Here is an 18,221-nt window from a genome sequence, read left to right on the forward strand (position 1 = left end):
CCCCACCCCCTGGCCCTTCGCCCTCCCTCCACCGTAAACTTCTGTACCAGGCCCTTTTTTTCCAGCCGTCTCCTCGTTCCAGCCTCAAACTCGCCGGGAATCGGCCGTCTCACCCTTCGAGCTCTCTCTCTCACTTTTTCTCTCTCTCTGTTCGAGAGACGCTCCAGGGGCGGAATTTTTGCGCTGGCAAAACTTCGCGACAGACAATAATGGATGGGTTAACGGCTGGAAGGAATCTTGCGATTCGAATGATTCTTGGTTTCGTTCGATCGAAATTTTGTTTAATACGGAGATTGTCGTGAATGGAAACGAATGGATAGTATTCATTTATTTTTTTTTGTGAAAATGAATTGAAATGATTCTTGTACAGGTGATCAAGTGATTTTCAACTTGATTAAAAAATCATCTTGCACAATCAACTTGGATTATATTATTTATTTATGATTTAACTATTGGTTTAATTATTGATTTCGCTTCAGAATAATAGACGAGGCTGATATTAAATTGGTCGACGGAAATTCCCGGCAACGTGCCCCCCCTAGCTCTTCCTAGATTCATCGTCACGTTGGTGGCACGTGGTTGCCACGAGCCAGCCCTGGCGAGGCGATGCATCCCACAGATTAGGCTGCACGTACGCAGCATGCACGCGCATGGCGTGTGCCTAATAGCGCGTGCATCGCTCCCTGGGCGAAGTGGAGGTCGTGACCTTGATGGAGTAGCCGTGGAAGGAAGGGTCGGCAGACCGTCGGCCAGATTTACGCGGTCAAGAGATCGGGAAAGTCGATAAACCCGGCTTCGGTTGCCTTCGATTAAAAATGCTTTCCACGTATGCACTTCCTCTCCTTTCCGCTTCACTTTAAAAAACGAAACTTCGTTTCTCCTTAATCTTCCATATATATAACTTTCTTTCTATATAATCGAATCATAACGATTCGAGGAAAAATTTGCTCCATTTCTTTCATTTCGATAATCATGGACGGTTCTTTTTCAAAATTCCAAGCTGCAATTGCATTCGAAAGTTTGTCAATTTTATTCTGCTTCTTCAAAGAAGATTAATGTAATAAAAAAAAATGGTGACCTTGGCTGAAAGATCGCAGAGGTTAAACTTAATTAGTGCGAGAAGCTCGCCGACTATTGTCGTTCGATTAATTGGCCGTCCGTCGGGCCAGATAAGCCCACGGGTGTACGTACGTGTCCCGAGAGCTTCGAATCGCTTCATAATCGTCCGACACGCGATTGGGAACGGATTGGCTCCCTTCGATTAAAGGCGAAACGAGATTTCACTACGAATAACAATTTCTTCGAGATTTTCGTTTCTCTTTGCGAAATTCTTTGATTTCGTAAATATCCACGACAAACGATAATTAAAAACTCAGTTCTTTCATCTTCCATGTCGTATAACTTTTTATCATAAGAACGATAAAACCCTTATCCTATTCTCCAGTGAAAAACTTTAATCAAAGCCTGAAAGGTTTGAAAGGATTACATGCTCGGATGCAATTTCGATTGGAAGGCAAGTACGATGCGGGAGAAAGCGACGGTTAACGGGCAATTAATAAAGGCAAAAGGACGAAGGTGGAGGAAGGAAAGAGAAATTAAAAAGGGAGGAAAGGAGAGGGGGGAAAAAAGTAGAGCGTGTGGGAACGAGATGGCACGACCTCGAAGGGCGCGGTCGAGTTCAGGCTAGACTGAAGCTGCCCTTGTGCCTGACCGACCTTGAGACAGCCCGTTTTGCCATAGCCCCTCCTCCCCCCGACTCCATCGGCCCCCACCCACCACCCGGCTCATCCTCCATCCTCCGCGGCACAAAGAACTGTCCTCCTCGCCGGGAATCATAGCCGCCCTACGTGGAATTTTGCGAATGGAATTTCCCCGTTCACAAGGGGACGCACCAGGAATCCTACGAACAGGTGTCCGACGGATTCGATCCCTCCAGGATCTTTCTTTCTTTTTTTTTTTCGTTCCTCGATTCGTTGTAACGAATCGTCGACTCTCCTCTCGCGTTTCTCTTTCTTCCTCGATCAGTTTCGAGATTTTGAAAAGATTTGAGGGAAAATTTATGTTTAAATAATAGTCAGTTTTTTGGTATTCAAACGGACGAATTTATTTTCTTCTTTCTTTCTTTTAATTTATCTCGAGATTTTATCGTTTGGAAAAAGTTGGAGATAGTTTTGTATCTTTCTGTTTACGTTCTCGTAATCTTCTTTTGTTTTTTAAGAAACGTAAGTTTATTTTTACGGTACGTATTTATATTTGTTCTTTTGTGTATATTTTTTTTCTTTTTTTTCGTATTTAACGAGTTTTTGTTCTAGACGCAATGTCGGCAATGTTAAAGTTCAATGTAACATGATAATTTTTATAAATACCGTTTCAATTAAGATTGTTCTTTTATTCGAGATTAAAGAAGTGTATTTATTTATTCCTCGTGAATCTTTTCAGAGAATATCGATATTTTATTTACATACTTCTTTCTTTCGATATTTCTGCAACATTTTGCGGATTCGTCGTTGCGATTCCGTCTTGAACGATACTCGACTCATCGTGTAGATAGCAAATATCATTGGATTAAAAAAAAAAATCTTGGCTATCTTTGTAAGGCGTGTACAATCATTTACCAGTTTCACTTAATCAAGAGGAAAAACAAAAAAAAAAAAGGAACACACTGTTTCCGCCCGGGATCGAACCGGGGACCTTGTGCGTGTGAAGCACACGTGATAACCACTACACTACGGAAACGTTGATATCAATCCTTCTCCTTCCGATTAAAATCCCCAAAATTTAATCTCGATGACGCAAATATAATTACGAATGAAGAAAAAAGAGGAGGGAAATGAAATCGATATCGTTTGCTTAATGCGTAAAATATAATATTTTTAATTCGAAATTTTGTTTTAATTTCGAATTTAAAAATGGGAAATATTTTTAAAAATTCTATTCTATGGATATATCGTTTCGATATATCCTCTTTACGAGACACGGTGCGTGTCGGAAATTTTTTTGGTAACACTTTGAAGCGAAGGCAGACTGAAAGAACAACTGGTAAAACACAAAATCAGCTGTAACGCGTAAACAAGGTCAGCTAGGACAAAAGTGTATATAAACATTTATTTTTTTATTGTTTCTGCGTACTGACCTCCAAAAAATTTCTATTTTATCGCGCATACCGTATAACGAGCGGAATTTTTTTTTCACGATATTCCAACACGTCCATCCACCTTCCGATTATATTCCGAATAATAATATAACGACCTCGATAAATTTTTCATTTTTAATACCCGATAATTAATCGCCGACTTACGAGAACGATCGAGCATTAAAAACATATTAACATTCTGACAAGTTCACTAAGCTATTTTAGATTCGATATTTTGGAATTGGATATTCTTTTCTGGAAAGGACGAATAATTTTTTTAGGAAGAATTAAAAAAAAATAAAACTCAGAATTAAATGTATTTCTGAACATTTTAAGAATAATTTATTATTGTTAATAACATTAGATACGTTTTGGATTTTTCGACAAAGTTTCAAAAATCTCAATTACTTTCATAATCATTCTTTTCCTATTTAAATTATAAACAAAATTAAAAAAAGTATTAGAAATCGTAGATTTTACACCAGGATTAAAAAAATACAAGCAAAAAGAAGAAACTATTATAATTAAAAAATAGTACACTTAATTATCCAAGAACTCAGCATCGAAAGATTATTTAAATTATTCCATCGAAAGATTTCACAAGTATCTTATGGATATCCGATTTCATTGAAAACGCATACAGAAATAAAACTGACCTGCGCTACCGAGTCCAATCCTTTGTCCCCTGCGTTCCAGGAACTCCACTTTGGATCGATCGTCCTTTAGAATCGGTGTACTCGAAAATTGCATTTTCGCGGTTACACGGAGAATCCTTTCCCTCCTTTGAATGGAGTTTTGCATTTTCCAAACAATTCGTGGTAATGGATCGAATGGATTCTCTCCCCCCTTTATCCCTTATCGGTTCTTGAACCGTGATCGATCGATCGAAGAAGGAGAAACACGACGAAGAAGAAAGCCATTTTCTCCGATTGAATAAAACCTAACCTCGTTTCCCGAGTGAAACATTGAGTTTGGAGAGACAATGATGTTTGTCGGAATTCGATGCAAATTGGATCGTTGACGCTTGGATTTGGATGGATTTTATTTGGAAAAATTAGGTGAAAATGATGCGATTTTTTTGTTTCTTCTTTTCTTTTCGATTCGATTCGAGATTTTAGATTTGTGATGTCTGGAAAATTTTTCGAGAATTCTTGAAATCCTCTTCCAGCTTATTTCTCTCTCTTTCTATTTTATTTTTAAAAAAAAGAAGAGAGAATTAAAGTGTCAATAAATTTTTATTTCCAAACTCGAAAAGTTTGTAGTTGTCGATCAACGGTAATAACCATGCAAAATATTAAATTTGTATATTTTCTCCTTTCTCGACGTTTAAACAAACTGAACGTACATAATTATGTCAATATAACTTCCAGCTTTCACCGAATCTATCTACTTATTAAACAGCCCCCCCTTTTCTTTTTGAATTTAAAATTTCGAATCGAGTTAAAAAAATGTTATTTCTTCTCAATTATCCGATTTAAAAAACCTCATCGAGCATCGTCGAAATACCACCAGAGATCCTCGTCTCTCCAAATCAGAAATATAATTTACGAAGCAAAAGTGCATTACATACAACGCGTTATTTCAATAAGTAAAGTAATTCAAATTCAAATATCGTGGAGAAAAATTTGTCATCTCAATTAACGCGAAGATAAAAATTAAAAAATGACGGCTCTAAAATTCGATGTTAATGATAAATGTAAGAAAAAAAAGACGATGTCGATTTTAACATAACAGGGAGAGATCTCGTAATAAAAAGCTGAGCGAGGTTGACGATCTTGCAATAATAGAAAGCCACGATTCCCCTCGTCGTTCCTCGGTTAAGCCTGCTGCTTGTGCACCGTGTCTCTCTCTCTTGGCGAAACTTTTACTTTTACTTACGGAGAAAGTGCACCGGTGCTGCAACTCTCGCGATTTAGAACGCGTAATTCACCATCATCTCAGTTTGAATTCTCTCTGTCACGATTCTCTTTCTTCTTTCTTTCTTTAGAGGATCACGATTGGAAATCGTTTCTCTTAGTAAAATTCTTTTTTCAAACGAATCCCCTTTCCCAAAATTGAAAGAAATTATAACAAAACATTTCCTTATTTACCATATACACATCTCTTAAAATTATTATTAATTTAGAAATATTCTCTCGCTTCAAAGGTTAAACTAAAATAAAATTGGGTGAACATTTTCCTAAAATTCTCACTTTTAAATTCTTTCTTTCTTTTTCCCCGTCAAACTCACCTTCTCTTCGAGAACAAAGGGAAAAATCAAAACCTGGCTGGCTATGTAAATCAATCTGATCGCGCAAAAAGTCCAACCTGGTTCCTTTAATCGATCCTTTAACGAGCCAGCACGTCCACGTTAATGAGCGTAATATTCGTTTCACGGTGTTGCGGCCTTTTCCATTTAAGGGGCGACACACTTTCCGCAGCCACGACCACGAGAAACCGTGCAATTCCACGACGGTTCATTTCATTTCCTGGTTGGAGCAACGATCTGCCCGGTCGTTAGCACCGCGTTTCAACGTGCCGTTCAACTGCATCGTTGCATCGTTCCATTGTGCCCGCCTCGATCACGCTTCAAACCAGGATAGATAGAAAACCAACCATTGTCAACCCTTTGTCTTTGAAAATGGGGGGGAGGCTCGTTAACAGGTCACGGAGCCACGTGCCAATTCTCTTGCGAAATTTAATTTAAAAGCGTGACTTTTACGAAGAGATTTATCAATTAATTTAGATAGATTATCTTTCTATTATCGAGGAAATATATGTGATATTGTGAAGAATAATATAATAATCGTTTTGGAAAGCAGTGTTACATAAAAAAATATATATATATATATCGCATCGTCGAATCTCTCCCATGAAATTATCCAACAATAAAGGAAAATGATTAACGAGGACAAATCTAGGAAGTAATAAACGATATTACAACGTAACTTCATATTCGAAGTAATCGCGAAGTTTTACACGAGTCGTTAAAGAGACTTCGGTCGGGGAATCTTCCTGTTGCTCAACATTATTTATTTCTCCGCTTACTATAAAAAGTAACATCGTAACCTCGGTTAACGAACGACGTTTAAATATTAATAAACGTTACCAGACGTTGTACCAACGTATCCACCAGTTGTAGATTGTGTGCAATATATATATAGAAAACTGGGAAGAATTTCCATTAAAAATTCGTTTCTCAAAAGAAACAGGAAAAACTTTCACTCCGGTGGTGTCTGGGCCGATCCGTGGGATCGGCGATCGAAAGCTGGAATGGGCGTTACGTTATGGAATTATTCGCGGCTCTGGTCATTTCGCGCACGCTATTTTCCCGATACATGATAAGATAGAGAAGGGATTCGAACAAAAACGCGGAAATTCTAAATGGGAAGCGGAATGTACACGGTCGAATACGAACTTTCGTATTTTCCTTTTCTTTTTTTTTTTTTTTTTCCAGATCGAATCTATCCATTCATTGTAGAAACATGAAACCGAGTTGAGGAATAATTGTCTCTGAGAAATTAAGCTATTTTATTAAGCTAATTGTCACATGATTTGTTAACAAGTGTTTTTGTTTATTTATCGATATTATAATGGGATGTTTTGAAGAAATTTTGTTTAATATTCGTGTGTTTCGTAGAAGAGGAAAGGAAGGGGGGAATTTTTTTTTTTATGTTACAATTGCGCGTTCTATAAAAGAGACGACCCAATTATCCGACGATGGAAAGTAGAACGAAGTTAGCAGAAACTTTCGGTTTCGCCGGTGTTCAGTCTTTCACTCGGTAACCTCCATTCGAGCATTGCCGGTTTCGTACACTCGTCTCTTGACAAGATCTAACGCGGACATCGAAACTTTCCTTCGTATTGTTACGATTTTCACCTCGCCACACGAAAATCTCGGTCGGTTCTCGTTGGATCGAGGCGAATATTCCTTTGCCCCAATTTTTCTTCTTCAACTTTTTAACTTGATTGATTAATCATGAGGAGGATAAAGGGATTTGTAGAAAATCGAATTAATATTATTATTTCTTTAAGCACACTTATGTCAAATAAATTAAATATCGTTGGAAGAATTGAGCCGTTTCTTTTTCAATTAATCGACGAAGAGAGAAAGAGAGAGAAAGAGAAATAATTTGGATAAAAATTTGTAGAAAATCGAATGAGTTAATATTATTAAGTATACTTATTTAAGTATACTTATGTCAAATAAATTAAATATCGTTGGAAGAATTGAGCCGTTTCTTTTTCAATTAATCGACGAAGAGAGAGAGAGAGAGAGAGAGAGAGAGAGAAATAATTTGGATAAAAATTTGTAGAAAATCGAATGAGTTAATACTATTATTTCTTTAAGCATACTTATGTCAACTAAATTAAATATCGTTGGAAGAATTGAGCCGTTTCTTTTTCAATTAATCAACGAAGAGAGAGAGAGAAATAATTTGGATAAAAATTTGTAGAAAATCGAATGAGTTAATATTATCATTTCTTTAAGCACACTTATGTCAAATAAATTAAATATCGTTGGAAGAATTGAGCCGTTTCTTTTTCAATTAATCGACGAAGAGAGAGAGAGAGAGAAATAATTTGGATAAAAATTTGTAGAAAATCGAACGAGTTAATATTATCATTTCTTTAAGCACACTTATGTCAAATAAATTAAATATCGTTGGAAGAATTGAGCCGTTTCTTTTTCAATTAATCGACGAAGAGAGAGAGAGAGAGAGAGAAATAATTTGGATAAAAATTTTCGCACGGGGAACGATTGGACGGGCAGGAAAAAATTATTGGAACGGTCACCGGACTACGTGCGGTTCTTTTACGATCGGCAAAGAAATCACGCAAACGATATCACACGCGAATCGATTCCTCGCTACTCGTGTGACACGGTGTTACGTTCGATGTGTGCAGTAACCTGTGTAATTCAACGCGGAATTTTATGATCGCATTTGCACACGGAATTCGTGCCCAAGGTGAGACGGCTACAAGCCTCGTCACGTGTTTACTTCCCGCCGTCGAATCGAGCTTATCGTTCCTGCTGCGCGTTCAATACCGATTTCTATCGTTCCGCGCGATTACCGCCAACTTGTCGCGATCCCGTCCTCTCTCCCATTTTTCTTCTCCTCGAGAAATCAATCGAAATTACACGGATTTAAATTGTTATTCACAGATCTCTAAATAATTATTTTAAAGTAATTATGGAAAAGATACTCGAGTTGAAATTTTTGATCGATTGAGGATGATACACCAATCCAACGATCCCTTTGTAAAATTTCAATTATTTCGAGAAATTTGGAATAAAATTTCCTCCAGAATGTTCAATTTCGATACTATAACGATCCCTTTGTAAAATTTCAATTATTTCGAGAAACTTGGAATAAAATTTCCTCCAGAATGTTCAATTTCAATACTATAACGATTTTGAGAAGATTATTAAAAATTTTAGTCTTCCATTTTTCTTCTCCTCGAGAAATCAATTGAAATTCCACGGATTTAAATTGTTATTCACGGATTTCTAAATAATTATTTTAAAGTAATTATGGAAAAGATACTCGAGTTGAAATTTTTGATCGACTGAGGATGATACACCAATCCAACGATCCCTTTGTAAAATTTCAATTATTGCAAGAAACTTGGAATAAAATTTCCTCCAGAATGTTCAATTTCGATACTATAACGATCTTGAGAAGATTATTAAAAATTTTACTCTTCCATTTTTCTTCTCCTCGAGAAATCAATTGAAATTCCACGGATTTAAATTGTTATTCACGGATCTCTAAATAATTATCTTAAAGTAATTATGGAAAAGATAGTTTCGAGTTGAAATTTTTGATCGACTGAGGATGATACACCAATCCAACGATCCCTTTGTAAAATTTCAATTATTGCAAGAAACTTGGAATAAAATTTCCTCCAGAATGTTCAATTTCGATACTATAACGATCTTGAAAAGATATCGTTATTAAAAATTTTACTCTTCCATTTTTCTTCCCTCGAGAATCAATCGAAATTATACGGATTTAAATTGTTATTCACGGATCTCTAAATAATTATTTTAAAATAATTATGGAAAAGATATTCGAGTTGAAATTTTTGATTGACTGAAGACGATACACCAATTCAACGATCCTTTTGTAAAATTTCAATTATTTCAAGAAACTTGAAATAAAATTTCCTCCAAAATGTTCAATTTCGATCGAAAAACGATACTATAACGATCTTGAGAGGATATCGTTATTAAAAATTTTACTCTTCCATTTTTCTTCCCTCGAGAAACTTTATCGAAAAATTACTAACAATATTATTATACAATTACAGGTGAAGTAAAAAAAGAAAGAAGAAAAGAAGAAAAGAAGACGAGCTAATAAGTAAATTCTCTCGAAACGTCTCGATACGAATCGCGCCTATTATTTGTCGAGGGAAGGGGGGGAGAGGAGAGGAGGGCCCATAAACAACAACGGTTTGATTTCACCCCGAACAAAAGTATGGTTACAATAAAGCCTCGTTACGAGGCACGCTCGAGAAGCGGAGAAAGTTAACCGATGGCCGGCCTCATCTTCCTGGATCGAGCCGTGGATCGTGTCGTTGATCCACGAGGCGGCCGCCATCGTTTTCCTCATTCGACACCGGAGAAAAGTAAGAGTATCGTATCGAATCGAAGAAAGTGCACGAGGGACACGAGCCTCGACCATGTTTCCACGATGCCAGTGGCATCCCCGCCGCGTGCATTTGCAAGAAAGGTGTCGCAATCAAGCGTGGCTCGGTTTGCATCCAACCCGGGTAATCGAGGCGTGGATGACCCCCTTGACCCTTGGGAGAGTTTGCTTGCGAAACTGCCTAAGCTCTTCCAACGATCCTCATCTTCCTCGATTCGACCTGAAAAAAAACTGAAATTTTTCTTCCATTTGTTTTTCGATAAGCTAGTCTTAATCTAAATTTTCTCTCTCTCTGTCTTTATTTTTATTTTTATCTTTTGGAGGGACGAGACTCGAGAGGCTTCAAGGAAGGTTTCTCTAAAGGGAGAAGGATTTTTTCCTTTTTTCTATAAAATAAGAACACACAGGATGAATTTCCTTGAAATGTTTGGAAATTTTCGTTCGTAATTTCGTTTAATCATCGAGATCGAGATGTTTATCGAAACAATCGTGAAAACGGATGTTACGAGGGATTCGTAAGCCGCTGCGAAATAATAATCGATTGGAAATGAATCACGAGGGGCAATTTCGAGAAAATAATTGGCGAACGATTAATCGTGGCAAGGTCTGCACGAGTCGTAAATATGCGCAAGGCCGTGATACGTGAGTTACAATTCTTATCAATTCTACGCATGACAAGGTCATCCGTTTATTATCAATTTATTAAGTGCTTTTTCCCTCCCATTCCTCACCTGGTGTTTTTATATATCCAGGAATACGCTCGATTTCAGCGTATCTTAAATATATTAACTCTTTTGATGAAATTGTTTTATCTATATAGTTAAAATTGTTGCTCCTCTTTTTGTTTGATGAAAAGATTTAATCTTTTAATTTTTAATTTTTTATATGATTGGGTATCTGTATAATGATATTAATATATTTATTTTCAGGAATTTATTCTCAAGTAATATTTTTTCCGTCGATGGAGAAAATGATAAATGTGTTTGTGAAAAAAGAACGTAGAAAATTTTGAAGGAGATCAAGAAAAAACCTTCGACCATTCCATGCAATGCAAATAGATTAGAAATATAATTACAATAACAAATTGTAAAAATTTGAAAACTAAATTAGCAGTTTTTGATGGATCGAAAGGCAAGATAAATCGATAGCGACACAAGCATAAAATATTAATGAAAAATCGTAAGCGAAAATTTGTTTATAGCAAATTTCATGCTAAATAATAAAAATTCAAAGGGTTTTGAAAAATTGATCAAACCGATTAATTTGCCCATTTCAACGACGCGGAATAAATGAAAACAAAAAGTGAAAGTTCGAAATAATTCACGTTTCGATTACCACCAGGATTCCCCTAAAAAGAAAAGAAAAAAAAAAATTCGCCAACATAAATAACAATCGAAAAATTTAAAATTACGTAACGAGCGTCGAGCAAAAGAGAAAAGGTGAAAGTTTAAAGGGCTCGAAGGGTTGGTTACGCCATCGTGACCAACCAACAGCCTCCAACCGAGTGTACCGTTACTTTTTTTCTTTTATTCTCCTTTTTTTTTTTTTTCTCTTTTTTCGAGCGTTAACCGGCGTCAACCACGTTGACGTAATCAGTCTCGCGTCGACAAACCGGGACAAACTAGACGCGACCTACATATTGTTTCGGCCATGTTACACAACGGCTGCGAACGAGTCTCGTCCGGGTGAACGACCGCTTTCGTCGCCATGTTGTGAAAGCGTGTGCCGACACCACGTGGACCACGTGAGAGGCAGCGTCTCTCAAATTGTCTGACAGACAACCCTGACAGAGTGGACGTGTACGTGTGTCCACTGTCACTCGTTTCGAGGTCGTCCAATTGCCGGACGACGCCCGATAAACCGATTTATTTAGCGCCACCATCCTTACTCCCGAAGTGTGTTTCCTCTTCGTTTCCCGTATTACGTAATCGGATTTCGTTCGTTTACCGGATTTTTCAACGTATTCTTCCACGTATTTTTGTTATTTTTGGCGTGCCTCGTAACGCACGCGTATAACGCGTAACGCGGCGCGATGTTTTTCGAAAAATTAAAAGGTTTATCGATGTAGGTCGGTATGGAATTGTACGCTGTGTTTAGAAATTTTCTTTTTTAGAAAAGGCTTACTGGTGTGTATTGTAGATCGTACGTGACGATTGCGGTTACGGTATCTTTGTATGGAAATTAATTCTTTTTTATGGATTCACGAAAGTCAATAAAAGAAAATTGATAATTTATTTGTCTAAGAAGTTTCCTCGTGTGTGGAAATATTAGTAAGTGAAATTATCGAGGTAAATTTATTTATTTATTTGGAATAATTATATCGTGTATTAAAAGTTTTCTGTTAATTATTCTTTATTCTTTTTTAATAATATTTATTTTCTTTTTATAACGATCACTTTGTAATCTGTTTACAAAGAAAAATATTTATGAAAAAATTATGAATCATTACATTTTATTATAATTGCGTGGAAATAATTCGCACGATCTCTTTTTTAAAAACTTTTTCAAAAGTACAATTTTATATTAACAAAATGTATCGTAAATTAAATCGATAATAATATAATAATGTAATAAAATTTTTCGCAATGATATTGTAGCGCGGCGTATGTTCGTACGTTTCCGTGCGACCTCCGCGCACCGATCGAATATAAACATTGCGAGTACTCGACACGCGCTCATTTGTCACCGTGACTTCGCGTCGAACGGTTCGAAGGTTTACTCGTATATAAGATAATATTTCAGAAACGTGAATGGTCAGAATTATTATCAATTTTTAGTCGATTTTTTTTTTCGATTCATTTATATTCTATCTCTTACAATTTGAGACGAGATATAATTTTTTTAATCGTTTTTACATTTTAGATCGATTAAAATCATTGCAACGAATGCACATAATCTCGTTTATTTATTTATTTATTTATTTTTTTCTGAATTTAAAATTCATATCGTATTTTTTGAAAAATATATTTCAATTACACGGTCGAGGCATAAATTTTCACCAATGATTCGTGCGTGATAAATTTTACGACGATTTTTGTTGACACTTTCCTCCGACTATTATTTTTTCACGCATCGCTTCCGAACGTTCGCATTCACAAAGTGTTATACCTAATTATTCGGACAGCGAGTTGGCACGGGGCAAATGCCGGTAAAATGCCAACGATCGTGTTAAATATTTAACACGGGTTCTTCTGTTGCAACGGGATATTATATAGAGACGATGATCGTGGTCAAATACAGAAGAGGAATAATAAAATTAAATTAAATATTATTTATATATATATTTCGAACGGTTCAATCCAACATCGCGGATCCTTGATAAAAATTAACGAGCACGATTTATTATCGCCTCGGTTTGAGAGTAGCCTTTTCTCGTAGTATTCAAGGACTTCGTATTTCATATTTCATCACGAGAGCTTTTTACGTTCCTCCTTTTTTTTTCCCCCCCCATTGGAACGCAGACAGAAGTGAAGGAACAGATTAGGCGTGATTCATAGCGCGTTCCATAGCACGGTGGATACGTTGTATTAACAGACTGTCGTAACAGGGAAAGAAATTTTGACAAATTGAGAAACGATTTTTAACATATTTAAATCGAGGAATTTCAGAAAACAATAAATTCGATACAAGATAGAAAATAATGTTTAATTTCTAAAATATCTCTTGTCACGTCGCATCGTCAATTTCATTCCCGTCTTTCGTTAATGTTTAAACGATAAAGTAGATAAATTTTTTTCCCTGTCGAAATGAAATTCCGAATATAATCTTGTACCTTGATTCTCTCTTCTCTCCCTTGCCAAAAATCTTTCTTTCTTTCCTCGTTGTTCTAATTTTACGTTCCCTCTCCCTCCCCCAAGAAAAATATTCTTTGGAATATTCGAATCAATCATCGTCTCTTACAAAGGATGGAATGGTTACACGTTTCGTCTGTAATTATTCTGGCATTGTGTGTCCGGCCACGAATAATCGGACCACGTGTCGAGGCCACGTATTAATTACCACGCGTCGTTTTCAACGCCTTCTTTCCCTGTTTTCTTCCCACTTTTTCCCTCCGTGATCGAGTTTTTCCCAAAGTGAAAAATGTATCGAGATGAGAAACAGAAGCGAGGGAACTTGAGTGGAAATTGAGTTTAATTAACTTCGTGGGCCTTGCCCCAATTAACGAGGGTGAACCACTTGACCCTTGGCCGTTCGAACCGACTGATATTTCCCTTTGTCAACGTTAACGTCCCTTCTTTTTATTTATCGTTGTTACGTTTCCTTGTTACGTTACACTTTGCACGGAAGAAGAAGAGGAAGATTTATGCAATTTTACGGAGGGAGAGGGGAGGGATGGGTGAGATTTATGATGTTAATTATTCGAATCGTGGTTGAGTTTTGATCGGTTTTGACAAATTTTTAATCGAAGTGATTGATTTATCGAGTTGAATTAATGCAACGGAAATTTTCAAATTATATCTCGAAGTTTTTTAAACTTTTATAATATTCCAATGTTTAGAAACTTTTTGAAAATCTTCTTCTTTCAGAGATTATTCTTTCCTCTCGCCAAATTTATTTTCAAAAATTTCTTTCTTTCTCTCTCTTTTTCTCTTCGAAGATATAGCAAACGTGTATTATAATGCGATACACAGAGAAATCGAAAACTTTCTCGTTTCGTTTTCACAATCTTTCATCCGAGTATCGCGAAATAGAGCAACAGCCTCCGGTTCAACTTTCGAACGTAGGAAAAATCGAGAGTCGCCATGGCATCTTCTTATCGATCACGATTTCTTAACGATCCTAATCTTATTTTTCTCGTTTGAATATACGAACGAGGCTTAAATACACTATTGTTCAAAAGTATGAAGGAAGCACACACACACACACACACGCAATATCAAAAATCTCGAAATACTTCGAAAAATTTCCGAATAATAACGTAAAACTTTATTCTTTTCTTAATCTTCTTAAGAAAGGATAAAGTTTTTTCCTGAAATTTCTTAATTACAAATAACCTTTTATTAAAAAATGTTGCTCGAATAATCAATATATAAAATTCTCTTTTATGTATCGATACGGATAATGGAACGACGAGGGCCATATTTATGAACAGCGGTTTATGAACAACACGAGAGATTTCGGTGCGATTATCCATCTTTTCTCTTCTCCGCTCCACTCTCACTCGCTGCACGAGATGACTCTCACGGTGAAAGTAAAGAGATTACTTTTGCCGTTTATAAGCCGCCTCCGCGATGTGCCAGCCTCTCGCTGGCCCAGCCGCGCCACGTGATATGACGTCGGTGGCACGACAATGCGACGGGACGAACTTTCTTTCTTTCTCAACCGCGATGAGCCATGAAGTTTCTGAGACTTCGTGGAGGGAAGGGCAACAGGCCGACCCGTTCCTTCGCAAGGAAATCTTCACAAGGAGGAAAGGAGGGATATCTTTTAACTCGAGTTTAACCAGTAATCGAGATTTCTATGGAACCGTGATAGGAAATCACGGGATCTCGAGTTCGCCTACGCTTTTATCTCGCCCTCCTGATCCTCTTTATTGGCGATTTTATTGGAAAGGGAGGGTGAATTTGGGAATAGAAGAAAACGGATCTTCTTTTCAATCGGATAAGTATATCATTATATCATGATATTGTTTTGAGAATTAAAATTGAAATTCTTTTTTAAATTTTGTCATTGAAGTAATCCAAGATCTTTTCAAGAGAGGTAATAAAATTTTGAAGAGCAAACATTGGGACGGATGAAAGAGTGAAAAGAATGATTATAATAATTCGTACGATTCTTGATACGAGAGGAATAATGTTTCCAAGTTCATTCACGTTCCATGGTAAAATGGCAATCCAAAGGTCGAGGGAAATTGTGATTTCCGCGATGCAACGTAATTGTCGTTAATTTTTACACGATTAGAAAGTTCCACCAGCGGCTCGATATTCCTCCACTTGATTCTCCCAAGCCTTTCAATTTCATCGGCGACAGTAGAGAATTTCACGCGCGAACAAGCGAGAGATCGGCTCGTTCTTACCCTCTTCATCTTCGTGACAATCTTCATCCAATTGCCTTAGAATCATTTTTTATTTCTTCTTCTTGTTAATTCTTTTTTTTCTTTTCAGGGAGTCGATCAATAAAATTGACGAAAAGGGAGCAATTTTGAAAGGAAAATCAGGTCATTAGGGGATTTTCTAAATATCCGAGGTATTCGTCTCGGATCAAGATGTCTCTCACGGCCGTCTAATAAATGGATCAAGAGCAACCAACCACGTTTCTCGAGCCAAGAAAGCTCGACATTGCACCAGCTTAAATTGCGTACATTGTATATTAAACCTAGCCTGCTTTTAATATAAACTCCGTAATACGACGTAGCACGACGCGGCTTGTAACTAACAAAATTTGTTTGTTTTCGCGTGGTCGCATCTAAGAGAGTAGGAACACTTGGAATCTCTCGTTTCTAATCTAGCAACCCATACAAATTTCGCAAATTAATTAAATAATTATCACATCGACAAATATCGACAAATAATTATCAATCAAAATTCTCTTCTTCCTCTCCACAACCCTTTCGATCATATATATCCCTCTCTCTCTCTCTCTCTCTCTCTCTCGCTATTCTCGTCCAACCAAGTAGCCAAGTTTCTTTGTTTCCCTCCCCCCGTCCAATTCCTCGCAAAAGACGAAAACGTAGAAAGAGTCAGCGAGTCAGCTTTTTCAGATCGGAGAGACCATTGTCTCTGCCCGCTCTTCTTAAACTCTTCGATAAAGTTGTCAGAAACGTCGGCAGTGTTTACAGTTGGGCGAAAATCCCGATGACGATAAAACCGGATCCGAGGCGAGGGATCGGGGCAGGCGGGGGGGGGGGGAGGCGGGGAGGCCGAAATTAGGCTGGTCCCGAATATTTTCTGAACTTTCACCGCCCGCTTTTTCCACCGACCGACCTTTTTATTCCTCCTCTGACGCGGCTGGTATTGTCTCCATCTCTCGTAAACCACCCACGAGAGAGAGAGAGAGAGAGAGAGGTGTATAGTTTCGGGGGAATTACGCGGGCAAACAGGACAATCAAGTTCGCGGGTTTACAGCGCGACGTCTACGGCGGGAGAGGGGGTGGCGATTTAACGATCCGACCATCGATGACGATTTCGCTGCTGACTCTCCGCTTCTCGGAGATCTTTTGTTTTTTCTCTCTTTCTTTTTTTAAGGATTTCTGCGCATCGTCAGTATTTTCCATTGTTCGAGCAATGGTTTCTTTGCTCTCTTTTGGTTTTGGGCTTGAGTTTTGTATTTGTTTATTTTTTTTTTTTTTTTAGATTGAGAAAGAATCGTGAGCACGAACTTATAGTTATTTTGATGGAAGAATCATTTCTTTTTCTAGGTTTATTATTATTGATTGCAGAAAGAGAATTAAAAATTAGTTTAAAATTGCACACGTCCTAAGATTTCGAAACTTATTAAAATATCATTAAATATCATTTGTTGCAATTATTTCCAATTGTTGTACAAATTCTCGATCCTCCAGGATTCTCCTCGATTCTTCCTCCGCGCTAAAAATACTTCGCGAAAAATTATCCGATCATAAGGGGGGAGGGGAGGAACAATGAAAATCGCGTTCCATTACCTTCTTCGCCTCGTCGTTATCGGCCTCGTAGGTGGAGGACCGCTGAAGGGCACGCGTGGGCGTGCAGCGAGGAGTGCGTGGAGTGCACACGCGACTCGCGAGGAGCTGTCGTCTACGCGCAAATGTCAATGACGTCTAAAAATAGGACGACATTGTAGAGTAGCGTAGAACATGGAATCGAACGAGGGATCTTGTTGAGATCGACACCTCGTCGAGGATACGATCTTTCTCGAGGAAAACATTTTTCCCTTGGACTCTTAGGAGTCGATGATGAATGAACGAAGGAGTCTTGGGATTCGTAAAAATCAAGATTCGATTCGAGGATCTTTTGAAAATCGAAAGTTAAGGATACAATTCTCGTGCGCAATGATGCGAATTCGATTGAAATTCGAATTGATTTCTTTCTTGTGCAAGATTCGGGCGGGGAGGAGTAACATTTTTAGAAGCTCGTTACGGCCACCTTCTAATAGCTGAAATTGACGCGAATAGCGTCGTAAAAATAACTGGCTTACAAGGGTACACCGGCTGTTAAACTGTTAAATTATACGAGTGTTCCTCATCTTCCAGAACCCGTGTCATTGAATCGTCTCGGTGAGACGGATATATAAAAAATGTCGAATCGGGAGATCTGGAAGCATGGAAGATTGCGTAACGTGTCGCGGCACGTCCACCATAGAGATCTTCTCTCGTAGGATACGTCGTTTTCCCACCCTCGAGTTTACGTTCTTAAGGGGAGAGATTTTGCTCTCGTTAAAAGGGAATTTGCGAGAGGAAGATCTATTTTTCTTAAATTAAACGATTTTTCTTCGCGTGCGTACTTTGACATTGTTGAAAGAGTCGGCAGTTTAAGAATAAT

General features: G+C 37.6%; 1 long non-coding RNA gene and 1 other non-coding gene across 2 annotated transcripts in view; one reads left to right on the forward strand and one right to left on the reverse strand.

The window, feature by feature from the left end:
* LOC408348 overlaps positions 1-15,995 on the forward strand; it is a 64,882-nt gene extending 48,887 nt beyond the window's left edge. The window contains exon 9 of the long non-coding RNA XR_001704781.2: positions 15,870-15,995. This is a non-coding gene — a long non-coding RNA (uncharacterized LOC408348). The remainder of the gene's footprint in view (positions 1-15,869) is intronic.
* TRNAV-CAC lies at positions 2,664-2,736 on the reverse strand. The gene has a single exon. It is a non-coding gene; the product is annotated as a tRNA-Val (tRNA).
* Positions 15,996-18,221: the final 2,226 nt, after the last annotated feature.

The sequence above is a fragment of the Apis mellifera genome, linkage group LG11 (genome assembly GCF_003254395.2).
Source record: "Apis mellifera strain DH4 linkage group LG11, Amel_HAv3.1, whole genome shotgun sequence".
Classification (NCBI taxonomy): domain Eukaryota; kingdom Metazoa; phylum Arthropoda; class Insecta; order Hymenoptera; family Apidae; genus Apis; species Apis mellifera.